The sequence below is a fragment of the Lonchura striata genome, chromosome 5 (assembly GCF_050655825.1).
Source record: "Lonchura striata isolate lonStrDom1 chromosome 5, ASM5065582v1, whole genome shotgun sequence".
Classification (NCBI taxonomy): Eukaryota; Metazoa; Chordata; class Aves; order Passeriformes; family Estrildidae; genus Lonchura; species Lonchura striata.
In genome coordinates, this window is record NC_140707.1 from 44,948,263 (window position 1) to 44,972,843 (window position 24,581).

Sequence of the window (24,581 nt, forward strand, 5' to 3'; positions counted from 1 at the left end):
GAGGTTAAGTTTCTAGAAGGTATGTAAGAAACAAGGTAAGTTATTAGTATTACAGAAGAAGAAGTCTTTCATTAAACTGAGTTGCTTTAAATTTTCCAGAGCTCATATGCAGAGTAAAGGTGTGAAGTTGAACATAGCCAAGTGGGGAGAAGCAGTATGTTGTAATATTTGTCTTTGTTTCTTACTATTCAAATATATTCTAATGGACAATAAATTACATTAATTTTCCCCAAGTCAGTCATTGGTAAGTGATGTCCCTGTCTTCATCTCATTACAGTCTTCCTTATCCTATTTTCTTCTCATCCTGCAGAGTAGGAGGAGGGAGTGAGCAGCCAAGTGGGAGTTTGTCCTTTAGCCAAAGTTAACTCACCATGTGAAAAGCAGTTGAACATAGTTTTCAACTTTTCTAGCAGTTCTGCTTGTGGACACCATCTGACTCACCACAGCTCCTTACAAAACCTTTGAACAAATGCACCAAAGCATTAGAAATAAATCTCCACGATGCTGCACAACTACATTAAAAAATTCCCTAGAGTATTTATTGACACACTAAATATGTTGATTAATAAATTCCAGTTAGAACTAAAAATAAAGATTCAAAGATTGTTATCCTGAAATTTGCATCAGTGTACATTTCCACAGAGATTTATGCATATGTATATTATGGTGATAATTCACTCATGGTGTTATTGCACATGCTTTTTGATGCGTTTGTCCTCTATGCACAAATAAATGGTTTCGTTTAGTTTAGCTTAGTTTAGAGAACTATGTTCAGTGCTGTGTAGAAACTGCTTGAAGAGGAAGTTGAGTCAAAGAAAATTATATTCTATTTTGGTTTCTGAGCGTAGACAATTCTTGAGAAAGAATTTTTTTTTGTAGGCATGGAATACTAAAGCTGATATGATCTGTCAGAGGAAAATGTTTATTTGTCGCTTGATTAGATAATTTTGAACTGTGGTTGGTGCATGCAAACAAACTTGCATGAAATTATAATTGAAATTATTAAAATCTGGATACTTGGTTTTTAAAAGCATTTTATTAGCTGCAGATAAATATGACCAATAAAGAAAGACTTGATTTGCTTGTCAGAACTAGAAGTGAAGAAGAAAAATTATATTTTCATTTCTAGAGAAAATACATTTGTCTAGGAATCAAACTATTGATGAGATTGATTTTTCTTTCTCTTTAACTAGGCATAGGAAAGCATGTTGCAAAAGATAGGACTGGGCATACCTGTTGTATGACACTGGCCGAGTCACCATGCCACTTTTGTGCTCCACTACACAGTGGGATAAAAATGTTTTGACATTTATTTCCAAAAGTACATATATGAATTAATAGCTGTTATTAAAAACTTATTTTGTGTGAAAATTGAACTAAAGATATTGAAAATTGAACAAATCTACAAGTAGATAATGAAATTAAAGATCTACCTTGTTCCCTAAGAGAATTCCTAAACAATTTAAATAAGGCAAGGATCATACCTACAAAAAGCAATCAGGGAAACCTTTTCTTCAGCATGTTGGATGTATGCTGCGTGATTAATTCTCTTTCAAGCCTCATAGTTAGCAATGAGACATTGAATTGTCTGAAGTAATTGTCTAGCAGTGAACCAAAAACACCTTGTGAGGAAAAGGCCAAAGGAAAACCACAGCGCTCAGAAATCTGCAAGATAACTGAGCTGCTTTATGTGTGTGTTACAGCGGGGTCCTGCAGGGACAGACTGTGGGCTCTGGGACAGCCAGTCCCCTCTGTGCTGTCACAGCCAGTGATGGGCATTCTCTACCTCTACAGGTACAGCTCCACACTGAGCACCGATGGGGGAGGAATTAGTAGACATGGATAGGATATGAGCTGTTGATCACATTTTTACACACTGCACCTGAAGTCCCATCACAAGTTCTCACACATGTGAGGAAATTGCTGCATGAGAATCTGGTAAGTGTCACAGCTGGCCAGCAGCAGCTTCAAGTAATAGAACTCATTAGGATGATAAAGGTTTCATCAAAGTTCAAAACAGTTCTTTGATTTCTCCTAAAATATTTATTCCACTGCTTATTTAACTAATTTAACTAACTATCTTGATTTAACTTATACTATTGCTTCATAGACCTTATTAAAATGAGAGACTGAATACAGAATTCTGTATGAACCACATTAGTAAACAAGAATCTTTCTTTGTGGCCCAACTTCAGCACTTTAATTTTAATATCTAAAATATTGCTTCATTCTTGTCTAGAAAAGCAGATGTAGCAGCTACTGCCAAGCTGGGTCTTCCCTGATGTGAGGTATGACTGTAGGTATGGTAACTCAGTAGGAAACAGCTTGAGGAAATAGGAGTAATTAAAAAAGTAATTCATTTTTTCCCCCCTGCATGGTGGGTCTCTAAAAGAAATAATTTAATCCACCAGTTAATTCTGTGTATTGACTCACAAGAAAATTATGCTTTATTTCCTGCAAGTTTGGTTCAGTTACATACAAGAAGTAGTTTAGTGTGAGAAACACCACTTCTTTAGTGGTGACTTTTGAAGAAAGTACTATTGTAGAAAATCTATTATGTTAAGTAGAAACATTTCCAGTCTGAGTCACATTTCTTGAAAGCAGAGACATATTATTATCCAATAAAATTATTTTTAATATTCAGCAACATATTAAAAGCAATGCACAGGAAAGTCATTATGTTCCAGGCTTTTAAAAACTCAATGAAATAAGACATTAATGTTTTCAACCTCTAAAATTAACTTTTGCAATCAAGTCAAGCAAATCCATTTGTGGTCATTAGTTTCACTTATCACCATTAAAATTTGGGGAATGCTGAATGTATTTAATATATGAGGCATGTAGTGAAGCTATTGGTACTATTTTTTAGTAGTACCAATAAAGAAAAAGGAAGCCTGTGCTCTGGAATATTTTCCAAAAATGTTTTTCAGATAAATCTCTACTTAAGGTAATATAGAAGGAATGGAAAGAAAATCTATTGTCCAAATTGCTACTTAAAACTATTGCTATTGAGAGGGGAGCTTTTTGCTAACAATGCAACTTCTCAATGTAAGCTCTTCAGAAAGAGATCAGGTCTGTATTTTTCTGACAAAGAATAATGCAAAGTTATGTTTTGTGTCTCCAATTATTTTCTCTGTCATTTTTTCCAAAATGTTATATTCAAGGATGCCTTGCAAATCCCTAAGTTCCACTGCAAGGAAATCTTTAACCACATTTTCAATTCCTCAAATTCAGTAATTTTCTCACACTATTCTGTAGTTTTCTTTATTCACAGAAGTCCTTCCTTTTGATATAAATGAAAGTAATGAATTTAGTGTGGAAGTATTAATTTTATTTGTTCAGATAAGGATCTGGTCCTTGAACATGTGTGACTGCAGACTTGGGAAGAACAAGCAGCACTTTGAGGACACCAGATTTCTGTTGTGGGACCTGTCACTTTGGCAGGTTTTCATGCACTGCCAGCAAAACAGGACTGTGTCTTCTCTGTGGTGTTTCTAAGGAAAAACAATAAAAAGCCAGTGCTCAGAAGGTGGCTAAAATGACATTTAAAGGTTTACCTGTTTAAACACTCAGGCTGCTATCATGCTTCTTCTTGTTTACAGATCCTGAGGATAAATTTTCCGGTTTTTTTGTTTTTCCTACAAAACACTTCAGAGTGAAAGAGAATATTACCTCAGATCTGAAAAACACTTAAAGAAAGGTAAAAACTTAATGCCTATTATATCCATCTGTCTCCTAGAACATTTTCCCCACTTCTTCCAAAAAATATAACTCCAGACCCCAGACAAATCATAAATCCCTCATAGCTTCCTCATTGTCACTCCACTCCATAGGTTTACTTTTCCTTACGTATTACTTGACAGGATATTTTGGAAGGGTGGTATTGAATTTTTGTGTAAAACTTAAACTAGCAAAGTGATTTTTCTTAGTTATATAAAATTACATCTAGCAATTATCAAAAAGTTTAAGGAGGTCAAAGTTTTAACTATGGAATTTTACTGTGGAATAATGTCACATTGAGGAAGATAAGTTTGATATTTAAACACTTGCAGTATACAAGGTTGATTTTAAGGATAAATGTTTCACAGATCTTTTAAAAAAAATTATGTGAAGGTAAAGCTTCTACTGCAAATTTATTTGAACACAAATTATTCTTTTACCTGTAGAATGGCTAATAATTTGCAGAATATACTTTCCCAAGTATAGAAATAGAAAATATAGAATTTGCACCATACAAACATTCTGGAAGCAAAGAATCACCAGATTTTGAGTCAAACTTGGCTTATATTTTCATGACTGAGACTTTTGAAAATAAAAAACAGGCAAGATTTCTCTTGAAGTATGTTCATGTTAAGACAGTACCGATACCATGTAAGTGTTTGAACAAACATTATATGCCTACTAACTTGAAGAAAACCTTCAGATGTTGATAAATATTACCCTCTTCTCTTTTTATCTTCTCCTAGTGTTGTACTCACAGGAGATGAAAGTGTAAGATTGAGAAAGTCTCAGAAAGTGTAAGATTCCTGTCTTATAGAAACATTAATTGTGGAGAAGAAACAGGCACCGAGTCCATATGTCTGAAAATGGTAAGTGAAACTGACGTTTAAGAACATTTGCAGGATGAAAGCTTTCATAATGTTTGATTCTCAGCATGTTCCTGTGCGCTTGGCGATGTGTTGCCATTTTATTCAAGCTTTTTTGAAATCATAAGGGGTTTTAGTGTGAGATGTAGTAAGTTTGCAACTTACAGGCGCACTGCAGTGCTGACCCAAGCCCCAATAAAATTCAGTAGGACTTGGGTGGTGGCTTAGGAATTATATTGTCCAATGTAATGCTCCCACTAAAACACACACACGGCTCACTCCCCCGGTTCCCACCCCTTCCTTGGGCTGGAGAGGAGAACCGGAGGCCCAAAGGACTAAGATCACAGATTGAGATTAAGGTTGAGATGAGGACAATTTACATCCCAGGTTTTAAAAGTGTTTTCACTTACTTTCATATTTAGAAGGACGGAGCCATATTCTACCCTATAACACTAGCACAACAGTATTAACTGGTGTGAATTATCATGTCTGCCTTTGAATTGCAATAAATCTCACTTTGGTGACTGCAGGATTGTGAGGTATTTTCTGTTAATTGGAACAGAAAACATATGGCATGTTTCTGACATTTTCTGAGACACTCTTTTGCATGAAATATGACATGAGTGATATTCTGAATAATTATCTGGAATTCTGAGAGTATTTTGTTTCTTTATTTCAGTCAATTTTATTAAAAATTAAATCAAGCTATAATCATCCATCCAAATTCACAATGAAGAAAGCTTTTTCAACCCCCAAAAGTTTATTAAAACTTTGTTGTCTTGTCTTAAAAAAACCTTAGGAACATAAAGGTTGAAATTCTCACTATCCTGCTGAGATACTTTTGATACTTAATGATAATGGATCATTCTTTGCCTAAAGGAATATAGATGACTCTGATCAAGTATTTTAGATGACATTTAGACATGTAAATTAAAGGGCTATTGGGATACTGGTAAGATCACCTGGAGCTGAGAGGCTGCAACTGAAAATCTGACTTTACAAGGGGAAAGCCAGATACCCCTGTACCAAAAATCATGCTATGAAAAGCCAACATCCATAAAGGAGACAGAGGAGTCCTGAAACTTTATTAAAATAAAGGGAGAGAGTCCACTGGAGCACAGCCCGTGGGGTTTTCTCTCTTGACATTTTAGAGGGTGCAGCCTCCTTTTATCACAAACTCCCGGCCACATGTTGCCCTCTTTCTTTCCCCATTGATGAGGCACTAGGAAGGTACAGCCTTCCTGAACCACCTACCACATATTCCCCTCTTATTCCTTGCTTGAACCTGGCATTTTACCCTGAAGTTCAGAAACTCAAGCTTGTGCAGAACCTTGTCTGTTTCAGGAGCTAAGCTGTCTAGGCTTTGTAACCAACCTGCTGCTTGAAGTTAGTAAAGACATTAAGACCCATTTCAAAGACGTTAGCACCCATACCTTCACCATAGAATTGTTGGTTAATACATTTGAACATATTCCCTATCACCTCCATGCAGAAGAAAGCCCTTGTTAAAAAGGCAGTTCCATGATGCAGACTACAATCTCACACAGGTACTGAACTCAGAGGTCCAGGTGCCTAAGACATCCAAATAATTTCAGGGAAGCCCTTTTCCTATGAGTTCATGTGAGACCGCCCATCAATTCCAAAGCACGTGTTTCCTGGGAATTCCAAACCATGTTACATCATTATCACAGTTCATTCTGTGGCAAATTTAGAGTCTTATCTTAAGAATTCCTGAAAACAGGTATCAGAAAGTACCAGACATTTTTCAAATTTGACTGCAAGATTTAGGTATAGAAAGACAAGTCATATGGATCTCACCCAGCTGTAGAAGTTTACAGTGTAAGTATGAACATCTCTAGTACTCACACTGTCTCATTGCTCCTGCCACGTTCTTCAAAGAAGGATATCTAGTACTCACTTGATTGTTTAACATGGAAGACTTTCTGGCCCAGACAACATTAAATCAGGACTTGTGTGGTGGTTTAGGAATTATATTGTCCAATTCCTATAATCTAAATTTTGTAATCTAGAAAATACTTTGAAGACTAAGATACCTGTCAGAACTGTTTAGAATCAATGAGAAGAATTGGGTGATCACAGTAATCTTTTATTTCACCTGTCCTCTCCACTTTCAGTCTGAAATACGTGTTGGAAATGCTTCCTCTCCAATAATTAAAATGAAACACATAAAATATCACTTCCACAGAAAATGGACCATATAATTGATGTGTGATACTAGATGAGAGTTAGTGAGTAAACAAATAAATGCATTTGAGCCTAAATTCATAGAATCACAGAATGGCTGATGTTGGAAGGGATGACTGGGTGTCATTTGGTATGTGCTAGTTTCATTTTAAATGGCAGTTGTAAGAGATACTAGATTTATTGCTCTTTGGAGAGTGAGTTTTGGACACATTAATCAACCATATTAACACATATTTATTCTCAGATGAACACATTTAATTATAATTGCTCTTAGGAACTAAGACATTGCCCTTAATAGGAAAAACAAAACCCTGTAAAAAATGATGGTGACTGGTTAATTCACTGAATTACATTTAAAGAAAAAGAAAAAAAGAAAAAGACATAAAGGAGTTCATAGTAATTAAACTGTTTTTTCCTTCTTTTATACTTTTTACTTCTATATCCTTCTGGTAATTTTTCTACTTAAGAATTATGTTTCCTATACCACTGGGACTCTGTCAAGAAAAGAATGCTCTTTAAAAAAGCCAAGGGCCTTAGTCTAGTCTAATAGAAATGAACAATGAGAACTAATTGGGAAGAAAGAACATTAATGCTAAAATTCTAAGAAAGCTTTCACCTCTTTAAACAGTTGCTCAATGGGAGATTAAAAACATTGCATTTATAAATTAGTTAGGATTGAAGCTCTCTGGGATTATCATAGGTTGTTTATATTTCTGTGCTTTTCCTGATGTGATTTCACTAAACATTTTTATATCATAAGATAAATTAATTCCATTTTCCTAAGAAAGTAGAATATTATGATATTTTTGACAAAATCATTTCTTCTTAGTCTGAACTTTTGTTCTTTTTATAGGTTAAAAACAGATTATTTTGTTTCAGTGAAAATAAATAATTGTACTTAATATTTAGATAGCAGTTTGAATATTAGGCCTTAATACCTAGGCAATCACTTTGCTGATTAAAATTCTCCCTGATAGGTAATTTGTCAAGAAAATTACCTACCATTCTGGAGTGAAAAATCATACAAATGGTACAGAGCAGTATCTTGAGTGCTGGTTTGTATTTTGAATATAAAAAGATAAGTTTGATGTGGGATACAGATCTTGTCCAAGACTGCTTCTCTTTGATTATTAGAATTAAAGTTGAGAGATTACTTCATTGTGCATTATTTATTGACCTATTAGAGGAATTAATTCTTTCAGAAGCAATTAAATACTTGCAAATATAAGTAGACAGTGTCAGTACAGAGTCATTAGTGATTAAGTCTCACCATTATGTGAAAGCTCAGCACTTCTTTCCCACCAAGTACTTAGTTAAGATACAGCTTCATGTTTGAAGTTTCCCAAAGCATAAGGAAACAAAGTAGTAGAAAATAATAAAATAGCATTAGAATTTGCATACTTTTGTGACAGCCCACAGCACAGATTACAAATAATTTTCACTGAACTGCTTCACAGAATTAATTATTAGCACATTAGCTAATACTTGGTCTGAGAATAGGTTCTTAATGTCAATGGCTATTTTGTGCTGCTGGGAAAAAAATAGACAGTGTAAGACAACAATGTGAGATGTGGAGAAATAGAAGTGGATGTAAAAAAGGCTTACTCAAATGTTCTTCCCTTGACCTCGTCTTTTTCATGATGCACCCTTCTGTCAACACAATTTTCAGTCTCAGCACTGTCACCTATTTAATGGGATTTTTCTTACAGAGTTGAGGAAATAGAATAATTTAAAACACCTTACTACAGTACCATTTTATCTTGGAGAAGGATTAATCCCATAGGGGTTCTTCTGTCTGTTTCTGGTGCCTTTAGTTCCAATATTGCCTCACTCCTCCCTTCACATGGAGGGTTCTCTGTGCCTGGCTGCACTGTGAGCCCAGTGTAGCTGTCAAACCTGGAAATGTATGCTTTGGACCTCAGTGACTGTGTTCCCTCACATTAAGAAATCCTTCTCCCAGTGACGATAAAAGTTCAGTCACTTAATTGCTCATAATCACCCTGTGTCCTCCCACAGTTTCCCCCACCATCGGATTGGTTCAGGAGACCTCTCTGACTCTTCTTACCTTAATGCATTGGGAATCCACATCAAAGTTTCCAGTAGACAGCTTTCTGCTCTCATTTGGAGGGACAAGTAAGAGCAAATTATGAGCTGGCAAGAATCAGTTGATTCCAACATCTTCACACCAGGTTGAAGGGATTGTTTTAATCTCAGTAGCTGAATTATGAACAGCACAGCAAATACTTCGATGAAAACTTGAGAAGCTTGTTATTACTTGAATTTCAGGCAAGACTAAGGCTGAAAGATCATAGTAGGCAGCAGTGGTTCTTCTTGCTCTTTTGTTGTGTGTTTTGTTTTGTTTTGTTTCAGCAAGAGCATCTAATACAAAGTTATGACAACTTAATGATATATGGGTGTGGCTGTTAATCCTTTTCGCATTCTGATCTTATAATTTTTACTGTAGATGCTCTAGAAGCCATAGATCAACATCACATCTCACATGGAGACAAACATATGAAAAATTAAGTCATTAAAAAGAGCAGTATATTCAGTATTCTGTGGATAGTAATAACATAATTTTTATTTTCTCCATGACCTTCAGTTAAAACAGAAAATTAAAAGAGTCATTATGTCCCATTAGTTATTGGTTTGTGAAGAATTAATAATGCAATTGAGATGGACTGTTATTGTGAATTTATTCTTGTATCCTGCGGTCCTAAAAAGTAAATTATAGGGATTTTTTGACATTTGAGACTAAACACTGTTACAACGCCACAATAGGTTCCACACATTTCTAGAAGCTTACTCTTGCAAACTGTGGACCAACATTTGTGGTGATGATTACAGAGAACATATACTTTAAATGCATGAACTTTGATTTTTTTCTATCTGACAGAAGTAATTACTAAAAAGTAACTCATGAGAATATGTGTTTTGTGAATATTCTGGTCTGCTCACAGAATGAGTGGCATATGCTTATAAAAGAATGTTCTTGGCTACATTTGCAATTTTTTTCTTCTCAAATATCTGCAATTAGATTTAAAAGCATCTATAAGTTTTTATTTTATCAATTATATTTACTCCGAGGTTCAGAAGATTAAAATCTGGGGTATCACTCAGAACAGGTATCAGTATTATCAGCTGGTAAAACAACAGAGCATGAAACTGGTTAATACAAAACAGCAAAGTTAATGAAAACAGAGTTATCATCAATACTTTTTCTCCTGATAAGTGAACAGCACAGGCCACAGGAGGAAAATGTAGTCTGACATTACAGAGTTTAATCATGTGGACTGTACCTCTGCTGAGATAATATATAGGACACAGAAGTGTATGGGAAAACCGACACTTTTGTACTTAAAGACAAAAGACATTTTTTCCCTTAAGGGAAAATACCCCAGCTGCTTAGCATCAGAGAGGTCAAGCCTGCTACAGAACACGAGATTTGAGCATGTGGGACCAAGTCTTCCTCGGGGGGGAGTCAACAAAAACCTCCAACTTTGGTGCAAAATGCCCTCTTCTAGAAAATGCATCAAAATTCTCCACAGGAGAGAAAAGACAATTAAGACTTCTGTAAAAATCAGAATATTATTTCTGGTCATTTAGAAGTAGAAATTGAGACAGAAATGTCAATAATTATATATACCTTGAGAAAGCCTATAATTTTGCTGAAATTGCCTGCCCTGCATAAATACTTTGCACAGTTTTGTTGACCAGGAAAATAAACTTTGACTCTTTCCAATCAGTATTAACTACTTATTTTAAATTCGTACTGGAAGAGTGATGAATGTCTTTTTATCTAAAACAGGAAAAGTTTAAAAACAAACCTGATTTTCAAATACACTTTTGCAAGTTCCTTAGGACAAGGGACCAAAGTAGATGCCAGAGGCTTCCTTTGCAGAGCCTCCCTGCAGGTGGGGAGCAGGTCTGGCCAGCTTGCTTGGTGTGGTCCCACTGAATGTGGGGCTGGAGGTGCTGTCTTTGCCCCCTGGGACCAGGGCTGCCCTGTAGCTTGGAACCATAGGGTTGAAGCCTCTGGCAGGGTTGAAGCCCCTTTGATCATGGCTTGCCCTGCCCAGAGTGCTCATTATCTACAAGTTAATATAGCTGACTGCAGTTTCTGAACTGTGAGCATAGACCAGTACATATGTTTCTTTTCTGACCATCACAACATTCATCTTTATGTTTGCAAATTTTATGCAGATTACTCTTTGAGGACCATTTCTGAGTTAGGTAAAACTGCCATATTTGATACATGACAATTTGCTGCTCAAATAAGTTTGGATATTCCAGAATTTACTGTTGTCACAGGCATGGAAAGATTGTTGTAATTTTGATCATCCGTGACAAGACTGTAGGATATGTAAGTGGTGTGGAAAAATGAATATTTTATTCATAGCCTGGAAGTTATCTAGGCTGAAAAGAAGAAAATATTCCTGAGAAAGGAATTACAGACCAATAAACTGATTTAGATACCATATTGTCCCCAAATGAAAATATACCTTGAGTGGAAATATTCTATTAGGCTGGAGGATATAATTTAGGCATAGTTTTAGGAAGAGAAGCCCTTTATAGGAAAAAGTTCTGCAGGGACCAATAGGAGATTTATGCATTCAGAAGTGCCTGTTGTTTTCCATGTTTGTTAGTTTGTTTAATAATATATATTCTTCTCTTCACAAATTCAGACTCTTTAGAGGATACAGACTTCTGTACTCATTGTGACAGCAGTACCATTACCACAGCTCATCATTGTTGACCCCAGCATTTTTGTTGGTGGGGAGCTCAACAGAAAATTTTGTAACGGATACATGCATTCATATTTATGTATATTATGCAAGAGGCTTAAGAGAAAAATATACAAAACTAGAACAATATGGGTTATTCATCATCAAGACAAAAGTTAAAGATAAGAGTACTTAGTTCCTATCAGAAAACAAAACAAAAAATACAGCTACTTTTTGTGAGGGACCTTGTAACCATCTACTGCAGACCTTGTTTCATGCTCAGCCTGAGCATGAAAACACCACATGTTCCTTTTCTGCAACTTTAAGAAGACCTAGAAAATTCTCCACTGAGGGTTACTTCATAGGTGCATGGGTGCACAACAACCCTGTAAGGAATTTAAGAGTTGTATTTTTTATATCCAGTGCAGGTTACTGAACTCAAAGTTGCAAAGAAAGTTTAAAGGAGTTGCAATGTGGATGGATGGGTACCATTCTCCAGAGCAGGAACTGCGCCTGCCATTATGCAGTGCCTGTGCTCGCTGCAGTGCCTGTGTTCACACTAAAATCAAAATGCTGTAAGGACATATTCTTTATTACACGGGTAGTGAGACACTGGCACAAGTTGCCCAGAGAAGTGAGTCTCGTTAGAAAACATAAAGCTTTAAGCTATCCGTTCTAGTGGAAGGTGTTACAGCAGTGGGACTGGAACTAGATGATCTAAATTTAAGGTTCCTTCTAACCCAGTCTAGTCTGTGATTCCATTATTCTGTGATGTGATGTGCTGTACAAGAAGAACTAGAGCATTCCTGGACTTCTGTCTACCTGGTTCCCCTGGGATAAGGTTGGTTGGGATCTCTCACACCTTTTGTCTTAAAGATTTAAGAATATTGAGATACCACGATGATTTTTTGGCACTTCCTGGAAAAGAATTTTCTGGTCCCGTAGAAAGTTTAAACAAAGGTATGGGAGAGAAAAACAGAATAATTTTCACCATTAATAGCAAGAACTGTATTGTTATCACAGATTTAATATATTAGGAAAATACATTAATTTTCATATGAAATGTAACTGTTAGAATGACTGCTGTCCCTTTCAAAGATGTAAAATGAAGATCCGATAAAGGGCCTCAGAGAACTCTTTGGAAATGACAGTTGTGACCCAGGTAACTTATATTTCAGCTCAAATGCTTTCTGTTTCAAAAGCTCACAGGTATATACGTATAGGGGTTGTACATATTATCAGTATGCAAAGAATAGTATGCAAGATATTGATTTGATTCAGTATTACACAAAATTCCCACTGAATGATCAAAATGGGCAGTCTTTTGCACTCCATGTTCAGGAATGGGAGATTCATTGGTCTGTGCAATCACAGGACAGTGAAATTTAATATTCCGTCCATTGCTTTTGAACTGGCAGTGTACCTTCATTAAGAGTGACTGTGATGCAAAAATCAGAAGGATAATTTCAAGAGAAGCAGAAAGAACTCAAGGCAGAAATTCCAAAACCTACACATTAAATTACGAAGTCAGTGTTGATATGGAGAAGTGATTAAATAAGAATTTTTAAGGAAACCTAGTAGTATATTTTCAGGCTGCTGGTTCAGTTCTACTGACTTTATTTTCTTTGTAAATGAAGTAAGGAATAACTCCCCTGTATAAAAAAAATCACTTATAGGAAAGAGTCAAGAAAGAAATACACAAGAAATGTCCCCTCACAGCAGGGATTGAATTTGCTACTACTGTAGTTTCACTCCTTGGACTAAAGGGTTAGTTGGCTTTGTTATTTTTCTGCTGTTGTTGCTGTTTCTCAAATTAGGCTGACAGCTCTGTTTCCACAGTCTACATCTTTTCATGCTGTGAAACTCTGTAAAATGGTCCAAAAAGTGCATATGCAGTGGGTCAAAAATTATGTATATTCATTTAATCCTAAAACATGAATGAAATGGAATGTCAGCTTTATTTTCACACTCCAGAAAAGTCACTGAAGACAAGTAAGTGAAAAAGAAATACTGAGTTGAAAAATATTTGGTAAAAATAATTCTTGCAATTTGGTAGGTTTTAATAAAAAAGCAAGGCTTCTAGGAAGAACTCAAAAAATTACCTGAAAACATTCTAATGAGCTGTTGTCTGCTTTCCCTTTTGAAAACATGTTCTGTCACTTGGACATCCCTAACAGAAGGCAAAGGTATGTTATTCTATGCAGTTTCTGCAATCTGGTGTCTGAAAGGATCAGCCTTAGAACTGTTACCATTAGCTTTCAGCTACCATTCTTGTTTTCAAAGAGGCACTTTCTTTCATTGCTGAATTGGTAGTCTGTAAATAGTTCATAGATATTTTTCAAAACTAGATAATTATTAGGCAGTTTAAGGCAATGCCCACCATACTGACATGGTGATTGTCTTTCTCACCCTTGCTGCTCTGATTTTCCTCTTATACTCAAGATTGAAAACCTGATCAGAAAGGAACCAGCACTGAGGATGTAGTTATGCAGTCTTTGGCACACAGATGCACACACCAAGCTATTTCTCCTCCACACTGATTATGAGGTAATGAATTGTCAAATGGATGTCTTTATAAAACCCTTAGAGCTTCTGTTTTAGGATTTTAATCATGTTCTAGATAGTATCTATCTAGGTTCTAGATTAACATTTGCTGATTGTCTTCAGCTTCTTGATGGCAATCACAACCCTACTTTAAACATGAAATCATTCTTACTTGACTGTTCTCTTGGATATCTGATGGATAAGCAGGGGAAACTACTATGATCTTTTAAAACATTTGTTCCATTCTCTGCTGTCATCTAGCTCATTCAAATTCACTTCAGTATTATTTGGGTGCAACTTTTGCTGCACAGAAACTGTCACTAATTTCCAGATATTTTGACTCATTAGTGTAATTGGAAAATAGCCCTGATGAAGTTCAATAGCTGGAACTGTACTGACGTTGGCCCTCTACTTCCCTCTTCTGTTCAATTACAGGAATCTCAGTGGATTTGTTTTTCCACTTTTCCAATGACTTCTTTTTTCCAATGTACAAATAGTTTGCAGAATGTTGTGTAAACATCTTATTTACCATCAGGGGTAATTTTGAATAAAGCATGATCCATGACATATTTCGGGCAGATCTGTTGCATTGCAGTGTTCCTTTTCAGTGGGACATAAATTTCAAGATGGCAGAATTAAATATGAGCTAAAATGATATGTTCTTCTCTAAAAGATAATTTATGAACCTCTGTATTGCTGAAAAGTAAATATAAAAAAAAATATGGGCTCAAATTTGCATCTTGGATATTCAAAGACTGCATAATATTATCCCTAGCTCTATATGATATGAATTTAGGTTTGCATATGAGCTGAAGCTTATCTCTTCTTATGTCCATGGTAATTATGGAAGGATATATGGTTGGGCATGACTTCAGAATAAGGCATTGGCTTCTGAGGTTTCCAGAGCTGCAGTTGCTTTCTTGATTTAGGGTATCAATAAGCCCTTTGTATTTTTTTGTCTTTTTTTTAACCCAGAATTGTTCTTCTTCATGTAGCCCTGTAGATTGAACAGGCATGCAGATCACATTCTCTTCTGCCCCATGCGAAAAACAGGTGCAGAAGTACCCTATGGAAAAACAACCCCATGTATTTAATTATAGTAAAATAAAATCTGAAGATGCAACCAGAAATAGTTTGTAATAATATCTGCAAAACCTGATAGTTTCATTTATGAGTTGACTACTACTGAATAAAATGTCAGGTCAAATGCTAATACAATGCAAGGAGAGAAGGTGATGGGTTATTAACATGGGGGTTCTTGCAGCTTCTTTGCTTCACATTAATTCTACTTCTCATGATGAACTCCAAGCACTTTTTTTTCTTGTAAAAATTACATAATAAAAGTCAAACAATGCAGTTGAAATAGATTTCAAACTTGCTAAACCAGATAACTTGGATATATTTAGTAGAAATGTTCACAAAATCAGTTATTTCTACCTGAAAGATTTAGATATTGTTAAATCAATGTTTTTTAAAGGAAATATTGAAAACTCTTTACATGAAACATTTAAATCAGCTGCATTATAGAACTTAAAATATATAAGCTGATTCTCTATAAGATTTGTTGCATCTTAGTGGCCAAAATATATTATAATTATCTTCCAGTTTTGCTGCTGATTAGGAGCTGAACTCCAGTACTATTAAGAACGTTTAGCTATTTCTGTTATGTTTAGGATTAATTAATTGTCTGGAGTGATGGCAGTGGTTTCATTGCTTGCTTATTGCATAGCCAGGAGAGCATAAAGAAAGGGTAAGAATATAGTAATTGCAACTAGCAGCTCCCCAGAAAATTCTCCTGCATTTCTCCAGCACTTTACAGTTCAGACATTGAAAAACAGGAATTAATCCTTCATATCTACTAGTCCTTAAAATTATTTTTTTCTTCCAAGAATGCAACCTTTGGCTTTTTTGACTCTTTTAAACTTTTCACATCTACAACTGCTTGTGACAATGGAATTAGAAATTAAAATTTTCTACTCTCTGACCACCTTTTACTCTTTTGTGCATTTCTGTTCTCACATTCTTTCTGTATGTATGCTTCATGAAAATTTTTTTTGTTCTTTCCCTTTAATTTTTCTTCATCACACTTAGACATGTTTTTCCCTTGTCCTTTTCAGCACTCATCTGTAAGACATATTTAAATTTTTTACTACTTTTTTTCTCTAGGCCTCCTTTTTTCCCTGATGTTATTAGTTTCATTTCCCCAATAATTAGCATATATATGGTGCTTTAAAATTGTTTAAATATTCATTTTGTTACCTGGAAGAGTGGAAAAATTAATCAATCCAGGAAAATAATAGGGGTCAGAACTGTAGGCACTGGAGACTTGTGGCGCCGACCCAGTCATTACTGATTTTTGCCATGTCTGCAGAGATGTCCCTCTTTGCAACCAGGGATATTACCAGCTTTTGAGAGAAGGGGTTTAGCTGATAGGCAGACAGCTCTGTAAGTGCTGACAGAAGGCTTGTCCTGAGTCCTGTTGATGGCAATTGAGTCACCAAATGCAATGTATTGTCCTGTATTTTGCTCATGTTTTGAAGAAACAACGACACAACAGACTGATACCTGTGACTACAGGGATTCAAGACCTGTGAAAAGTCTCTGAATTTGGAAAACTTTTCACTATGATTGGTTCATTAGACCTACAGTCAGTTTTCATTAACCAGGGTGTTGCACAGGTATTGAATGTGCACTGGAAACATAAGGAAAAAAAAAGGAAAAATTATGTTGAGAGTTTGTGGTTGCCTGTTTCCCAAAGAAACACTTTATTGATCTATAGCAACTCCTGAATCAATGTAAATATCTTAAATGCTTTAATAGGTGGTGAAAGGGCATTGATATTTTCCCTAACTCATTTTAGAACAGCAGTAGTGAAAGTTTTCAGTGAAATTCAACACATTTTATTAAAATTATAGATTAAAGTATTCAGTGAAAAAAATTGTTTTTAGACAACGTGAGTTTAAAGTGTTTATAATGCAATGTGTTTGTACTGCAGTATAGCTACAAGCATCAGTAACCTCCAGTGTATCTGGCCCAAGGGGATGGTATAAAATTTTAGTAATGCAGTTTGGTGCTTTCTGAACCAGTCTTGAGGTTCAGAGTTTTATTCTAATCTCTTCTTTTTCTTTTTTTTTTCAACAGAGAAAAATGTGAATTTTCAAGACCTGCTTTAAGATAGCATGGACAACACCTTTGTCTTGGTTTGACAAGACAGGAATCTGTGAAGGAGGGCAAAAGCCTCCTGTGCAATGGAGAAGGTAAACCCCCTCCCTCCGAATTACCAGGATTTTTAAATTAAAAGGCTCTCAGGCAAAGATATGGGAATGGGAGTAACAATTCTTTACTAGGAGAAACTAAATAACAATTTAAAAAGGCAAATGCAATTGGTACAAACAAAGCTAGTGATAAAGTCCACAACCTGACACCCTGAGGAGTCGGGGTGTTGGTAGCAGTCCAGTTGAAATGACAGCTGCTCCTCTTGCAGTGGCTGATGAATTGCAGCTGAAGTGGTGATATTTAGAAGGTATAGTTTTCTCTGAAGATCTGGTGGCAGTGGGGCCGGTCTTCCTCTGCGCCGGGGCCGCCTCCAAGCTCCGCCGCCGTCGCCTCAGCGCGCTCCGGCCGCTTCTCTGGGAATCCCGCAAAGAGAGAGAGCTGCTCTGTCTCCCCAAAAGCTACCCCTTTATACCATAAAAGAGTGCTTGGCTTCCCCCTCTGGGTGGAGCATCTCACAATGGGATGGTGTAACGTTTCCAGCCCTGCATTGAGTCAGTCAATGGCCCATTAACAAACCATTACCTCTTCAGAGCAAACTATTGTTCTTGGAAGAGATAACAAACCTGCCCAACCTCCAACAGATGGCAAATAGAATACAAGCTTATTTTACAAACGAGGACAACCTTTGACAGGAAATAGGAAACTAAATTAAAGGTGGAAGGTTAAATTGTAAGTCTATTTAATCAAACGAGCCTATCACAAAATGTCTGCACCACCAGGAAGCAGTGTTCCTTTGTATTTGTCATCATATAATCTGTCACTTTGTCAGTCATTAAGTGTTATCACTGCAACCTTTCACTTTCAACCTAAAGTGATTAGTCTGAATAATTTGATAGCAGCAGCAAAAATTACCACTTTACTGTTCCCAATATGTTGAACTAGGAAAAGTTCATTCCTTTGAAATCCCAAGGTGATTCCTCAGAGTACAAGAGTTTAAAGATAACCTCCACAGCTGACATAACTGAAATTTTTAGAGAAGCTTGCTGCCTGAGTACTTTTGGTCACAAGGACGATCTTTGAGATTTTGAAGGATCTATACTACCATTACACAAGGTTAAATATACCTAAAAGGAATAAGATTTTCCCTATTGTCAATTCTTAAATGAATAATCAATGTCACGTTTATCTTCACAAACCTGTTCCTCAGATATAACATTAAGGAGCAGTCCTTGAAGTGTAGTTTCAGACAAGCCTGGCTGTGCTTCTATTAATACATAGATAACTATTAATAATGTACATGCTGCTGTGTATTATCATCAATTCATTATTAGCATTGAAGCTTTTAGAATATCTTGGAATTGTAAAGGATACTAATAAGCTATCGGCTTTCACTCAGGAGCTTCTCACATATAATGTTTTCTTTTTAATTTAGGTCACACTAACTGGCTTTTAAATTTCAGCAAACATGGCTGTAGTTATGAATAGTGATCAAAGTGTTAATGAACATGATACTAGACAATTCATCATCTTCAATTAATTCTGATTTATCCAGGCATGCCCAGCCTTTTATCCCCTCATGCTGATGCACTGCCCCTGTGTGCCCTCTGCTCCCTTGGGTGGTTGGGCAGTGCCCGGGCCCTCCATGGCTCATTGCTGCCAGTGCTGCTCACCTGCTGCTCACAGCTGTGCCCACTGGGGATGGGGCTCAGCCCTGCTCCCAGGTACCACAAACTGTGTGCCTACAACAACCTGCCCTTACCCTTGAATTCTAACATGTTTAAAATGTTACAGTGCAACTGCAAGGTTGCCTACAGAGACCACAGCCAGGTGGTGAGGAAGTGGATCCTGCATATTTTTCCAGAAGTGGATTTACAGAGATGACTCGAAGCACCTTGTTTCCAAGGAATCAAACCATGATGCTGGGTAAGGGCTTTCTGCAGAAAATATTTGCCTAAACAATTGAAAGTTCATTGCCTGAGGAAAAAAAAAAAAAAAAAAGACTGCTATTACTTTTCTTACTTGACTGTAATTTTAAGCATTGTAGCTTAAAATGAACTTTGAGATAGTTTTAGCATTCACTTACTACTTATTAAATTTGCATTTCTTAAAAATACTAATTTATTAAAATAAAATTTGAAAGAGTAAGAATGTACAAGTATACATATTTTAAGAGGTTGGTAGCAGTGCTAGTGATTGGCAGCAAGATCATAATAGCCATACAAAGATAATGATTTCACTTGTATATCAAATTCATGTGCTCTGGATTGTATGTTTGAGAAGTGAGAAGAACATGAAGACATTTAACTTTGATAAATTTTATTGACATTTTGTTCAATGTCTTTAGTGTGTCTTAAGTAAGTGTTTCTTAAGGATCAATTATTTAATGATCTGTTTGATTTTCAGTCTGCAGTCAGGAGTTGGTTCCAGTTATGTGATAGAGTCTTGAGCAGACACAAAGGACTGTCTATTCAACGGCTATATTAGGAAAAAATGTTTTAAATTATTTATATACAATAAGAAACTTTTCTCTTTACATTGTGGAACCAGAGATTTGGTCTGTGGACTAGCTCTCAATTTTTAATTACACAGTGAAAAGGCAAGAAGGTTAAGATGACTTTAGTTTATAATTACTTTCATAGTAGAAGATACTAGTACTGTAGAACTTTCTTTGTAGCATTCAAAGTGTTTACAGATTTAATGGCCAAAATTCAAATTCCTTAAAGTTGAACTAGAAAGAAAATTAAAATTACAAAATTGACATGGGTGGTATAAAAGTGCGTATTTTGAACTCAAACAACAAAACAATTGCTTTTCAATTCAGAAAATCACAGAATCATAAAATGGTTTGGGCTGGAAGGGGACCTTGAAGGTCATGTAGTTCCAGCCTCCCCTCCTGTGGGAAAGGACACGTTCCACTAGATCAGGTTTCTCAGAGTCCCATCCAGCCTGACCTTAAACACCTCCACGATTACATCCACAATTTACCTGGGAATCCTGGTCCAGAGTCTCACCACTGGAAATGTGGATGTAATTGACTTCAGCAATTCTGTTCCTCTTTGCTCTTGTTAACAGCACTTCATTGTTAATATTTGCTTAATCTGTGGTTGCACTGAATAAGTACACCACTCATCCTCACTGACTTTAGTGTGGATCAAAAATACTCAATTTAAATGTGAACACTCTGGATAATCCAGTTTATTCCAGGCAATAAATTTTAATGAAGTCTACAAAATGCAATGAATATATATATCACAGTAACAAGAGAAAGTTTCTGTTGGTACTTTTGCTATCAATCTTATTCAGAACAGAGCTTGCTTTATAAAACAGATGAATATTTCAATTTGTTTAGGAACATTTACAAATTAAAATGTTATAAAACACAAAATACAAGGACAGAGTGTTATTTGTATGCTGATATTTTGTTTTCACAAGTCACTCAGATTTTTATTGTGTCGATAACAAATGTTGCTAAATTGTAATTTGAGTTGAAATTTCAGAAAATATTAATGGAAAATAATTATTCTGTCACTAGTATGTCATATCAAGCTAAGTATTTAAATTTTCTGAAGTCTCAGAATACTAATATCCTTGTGAAATAATCTTGTTTTTCCTCTGTAATTTGTAGTGCAATTAATTTGAGAAAGGTGACTGCATAAAGGATTTAGCTGTCATGAATTAGTGGTGTAAGGAATTACTACAAAGCTAGATTTTAATTTCCTGAGTTTATAGATTGCCTTCAATAGGCCTACTCATGTTTTGTATCAGGAACACTGCAACAATGAACTTATGTGTATTTTGCTTGTACAGTATCTTCTATTATATATGGTGTATGAAATTGTGATTTTTGTTTCCTACCATGTGCTATAGAAGAGAAATGTAAAAATATAGGTAATACAAAGTTTTCTCTGCAGAGTGAGCAAATAGAATGTGCTGTGGTACCCTGAAGAAACTTTGCTTTTGCATTAAATGGTATTATAAACCAATAGTTTCTGTGGAGACAAATTGCTGAAAAGTGTGGGCTTTTTCTTGCCAACTGCTCAGAGTAGAACAGAAAGAAAAGTTGAATCAGCCTTTCACTAATTTGAAAATATTGTATTAGTAATTTGCTTTTTCTGTTGTATAGCGTTTTTAACAAGCAAACTGATATTTTAAAAATCATCTACTAAACATCCACACACTTTGAACACACACTAGAGCATTATAACAGAATATTATTTTTGTTCAAATGAATTTTTGGTGGCACTGATTAATTCTCCAAATAAATAGAATAATTTCCTCTTTGGTGTTCTACTCAAAAGGGCAATATGAATCTATTATATGCATGTCTAAATGTGGTAATTTTAATAATCTGTAAAAGACTGTGCTATTGCAGTGTAGCAGGTTTTCTGCTGTTATGATATCCATCAACAGCTGAAGACGTATCCTAACTTGTAGCTTTGAATTACTGAGATTTTGAAAGCTTATCAACACAGTCTTGTAATTCACCTATCAGTGCTTATCTCCTGTGCTTTACTACACGTTAAATACTTTTGAACTGGTTCTTCACCCTTATTCTATTCTTACAGCAAAATAAGGTGTCACATTCTGTCATAATATGCATAATTAATGGTAATATATAATTTAAGCCAGTGCAGATCCAGTAATAATAGCAGAGGAGTTCTGATAGATAATTACAAGACTGTGCTGGGTTTGCATTGCAAGGTTCTGGTGGAGCTGGGTGGCTACAGGAGTGGCTTCTGTGAGAAGATGCCAGAAGCTTTCCCCATGTCCTGCCAATGTCAGCAGGCTCCAGGATGGACCTGCTGCTGGCCATGGCAGAGACCATCGTGCCTCTGCGATAAAATATTTAGGAAGAAAACCTACTACTGCACAGGTGAAACTGTGGCCAGAGAAGAGAGGAGTGAGAATGCATGAGAGAAACAACTCTGCTGATATCAAGATCCAGGAGGAAGGGGAAGGGGCAGGGAGGTGCTCCAGGAACTGCAGTGGAGATTCCTCTGCAGACCATGGCAAGTCAGGCTGTTTCCCTGCAGCCTGTGGAGGTCCATGGTAGATCCACCTGCAGTCTGTGGAAAAAACAGAATCCATGCTGGAGCAGTCTGTGACAAGTGCGGTCCCATGGGATGGACTAATGTTGGAGAAGTTTGTGGAGGACAGTTTCCCATAAGGGACTGGAGAAAGGGGATGGCTCCTCCTTGAGGAGGAAGAAGCTTCAGAAACCATGTGATGAACTGATTTTAAACCCCATTTCCCATCTCCCTGTGCTTTGTGGGGAGGTGGCGGGGAATAAAGGAGGTAAAGCATTGGGCATGTGATGGTAGGAGGAGATGTTTTTAGGGTTTGTTTTACTTTTCATTATTCTGCCCTAATTTTGATTGGTAATAAATTCAACTAATTTGCCCAAGTAAAGTCAGTTTTGCCCATGACAGTGTATGGTGAGTACTCTCTCTCAGACTTTAACTCATGAGCCTTTCATTATATTTATCTGCCTCGCCCAGTGGAGGAGAGGGAGTGATGGAAAAGCTTCAGTGGGTTCCTGGCATCCAGCCAGGATCAAGCCACTATGAAGACAAGGTAATAATAAATGTAGAATATATAGAAAAGAGATACGTGCTTAAAATCAATTTACAGAGAAGCTAAACACTCTGTGGTCCAAAGCTGCTTAACTTGAACTGCTCTCCTGTCCTTTAAAATTGACCTTACTGGATTTAAAATCATTACTTTCACTTGTTCCTTTACATTATCTCATATACCTGATATATCAGTCAACAAAGCTTTTAATGTATGAAAAGCAAAACACATTTGAAGTTTCAGTGATTGGAATGAAAGCTCAATTTGATTATCTGTATAAGAATCAGATGTAATAAATGCAGTAAGGCAACAATGGAAAAGTTTAATAGATTATTTGACCCATGTTTAAAGATAGACACATGTGTTCACTTTTGTTGAATTGAACCTAAAGATTATATCAACCTTTAAAGGCAGATTGTTCCATGTGAAATAGCTTGATTTTCTGTAGTAAGCAGTCTCAATTCATTATTCTAGGAATAAAATAAAAAGCCCAGTTCAAAAGAGTTGTGCAAGTTAAAAGAAGTTTGATATTGTTCCTGTTTTGCAAAACAGTATCTGTAAAAGTGATATTTTGATAATTATCAATTTTTCCACCTGGATAAACTCTCAGAATGCTTTAGTTTTTATTTTTTAGGCATTTTATTTTGTATTCCTATTTCTATCACTAGCTTTAGTTTTTCAACAGACACTCCACCTTCTCCTGTGTATTTTTTCATCCCATCTGGAATATTATTGCATGCCAAGGAGTTAGTGAGCAGCAAAAGTTAACCCCAAGAATGTCCAGGCCAAGTGTGTCCACACTGTCCATCCAGAGCACCCTTGGTTCTGTGTGGTGTGGCACAAACCCTGGCCAGAGGATGAGCCCAGCTGGACGTGAGTGCACTATCAATGCAGCCTTGCCTTCAGCTAAAAGGACAGTGAGAAGGTCTCCTGTGACCATCGCTCCTGTTTGACTGTAGAAATGATAGATTGACTCATTAATCTTACAAGGATTGATTCTTTGTAAGAAAATCCAATAGTAGCTCAAATGTTCAAAATAGGAAACTCTTCTTTGGACAGGGTCTACATTGCGTGTTGCATGTGGGCTGTCAGCAACTAAGGGAATGTAAGATTATCTGTGCTATTTTTCTTTCTTATACTTTTAATTCTCATAAATGGCATTATGAATAATACCTTATGGAGTCTGAGTGACTTTCTTATGGGGATCAAAATGGACCAGCACCTTCTGCTGCAGAATACCCTGTAAGACAATGATTCTATTTGCTCTTTTCCCCAAGCTTATCTTAAAATATAAGATTATTGTTGTGATTTAACTCCAGCTGACAACTAAGTACCACATGGCTGCTCACTCACTCCCTACCCTCCCCACCCCTGGTGGGAAGGAGAATTGGAAATAAAAGGTGAGCTAAGAACAATTTAATAATTGGAACAAAATATAAAATGCGACAGTAAAAATTGGATACTACTGCTACAAATTTTAATGTAAAGAAGAAGAAGGAATAAAACTGAAGAGATACACATGATATCCTATAACATTGCTCACCAACACACTGACTGATGCCTGTCTGGTCCCCAAGCAGTGGCTCTGCAGCCAACTTCCTCCAGCTATATACTGGCCATGATGTTCTATTGTATGGAATATCCCTTTGGCCAGTTTGGGTCGCCTGTCCTGGCTGTGCTCCCTCCCAAGCTGCCTGTGCACCTCCTCACTGGCAGAGGATGGGAAAATTAAAGT

General features: G+C 36.3%; 1 long non-coding RNA gene across 1 annotated transcript; it reads left to right on the forward strand.

Annotated features, from left to right (window-relative positions):
• The first annotated feature begins 1,798 nt into the window (after positions 1 to 1,798).
• LOC146767348 (uncharacterized) lies at positions 1,799 to 22,012 on the forward strand. Its single transcript, XR_014955612.1, has 3 exons — positions 1,799 to 4,589; positions 17,201 to 17,316; positions 19,067 to 22,012. It is a non-coding gene; the product is annotated as an uncharacterized LOC146767348 (long non-coding RNA).
• The last annotated feature ends 2,569 nt before the right edge of the window (positions 22,013 to 24,581 follow it).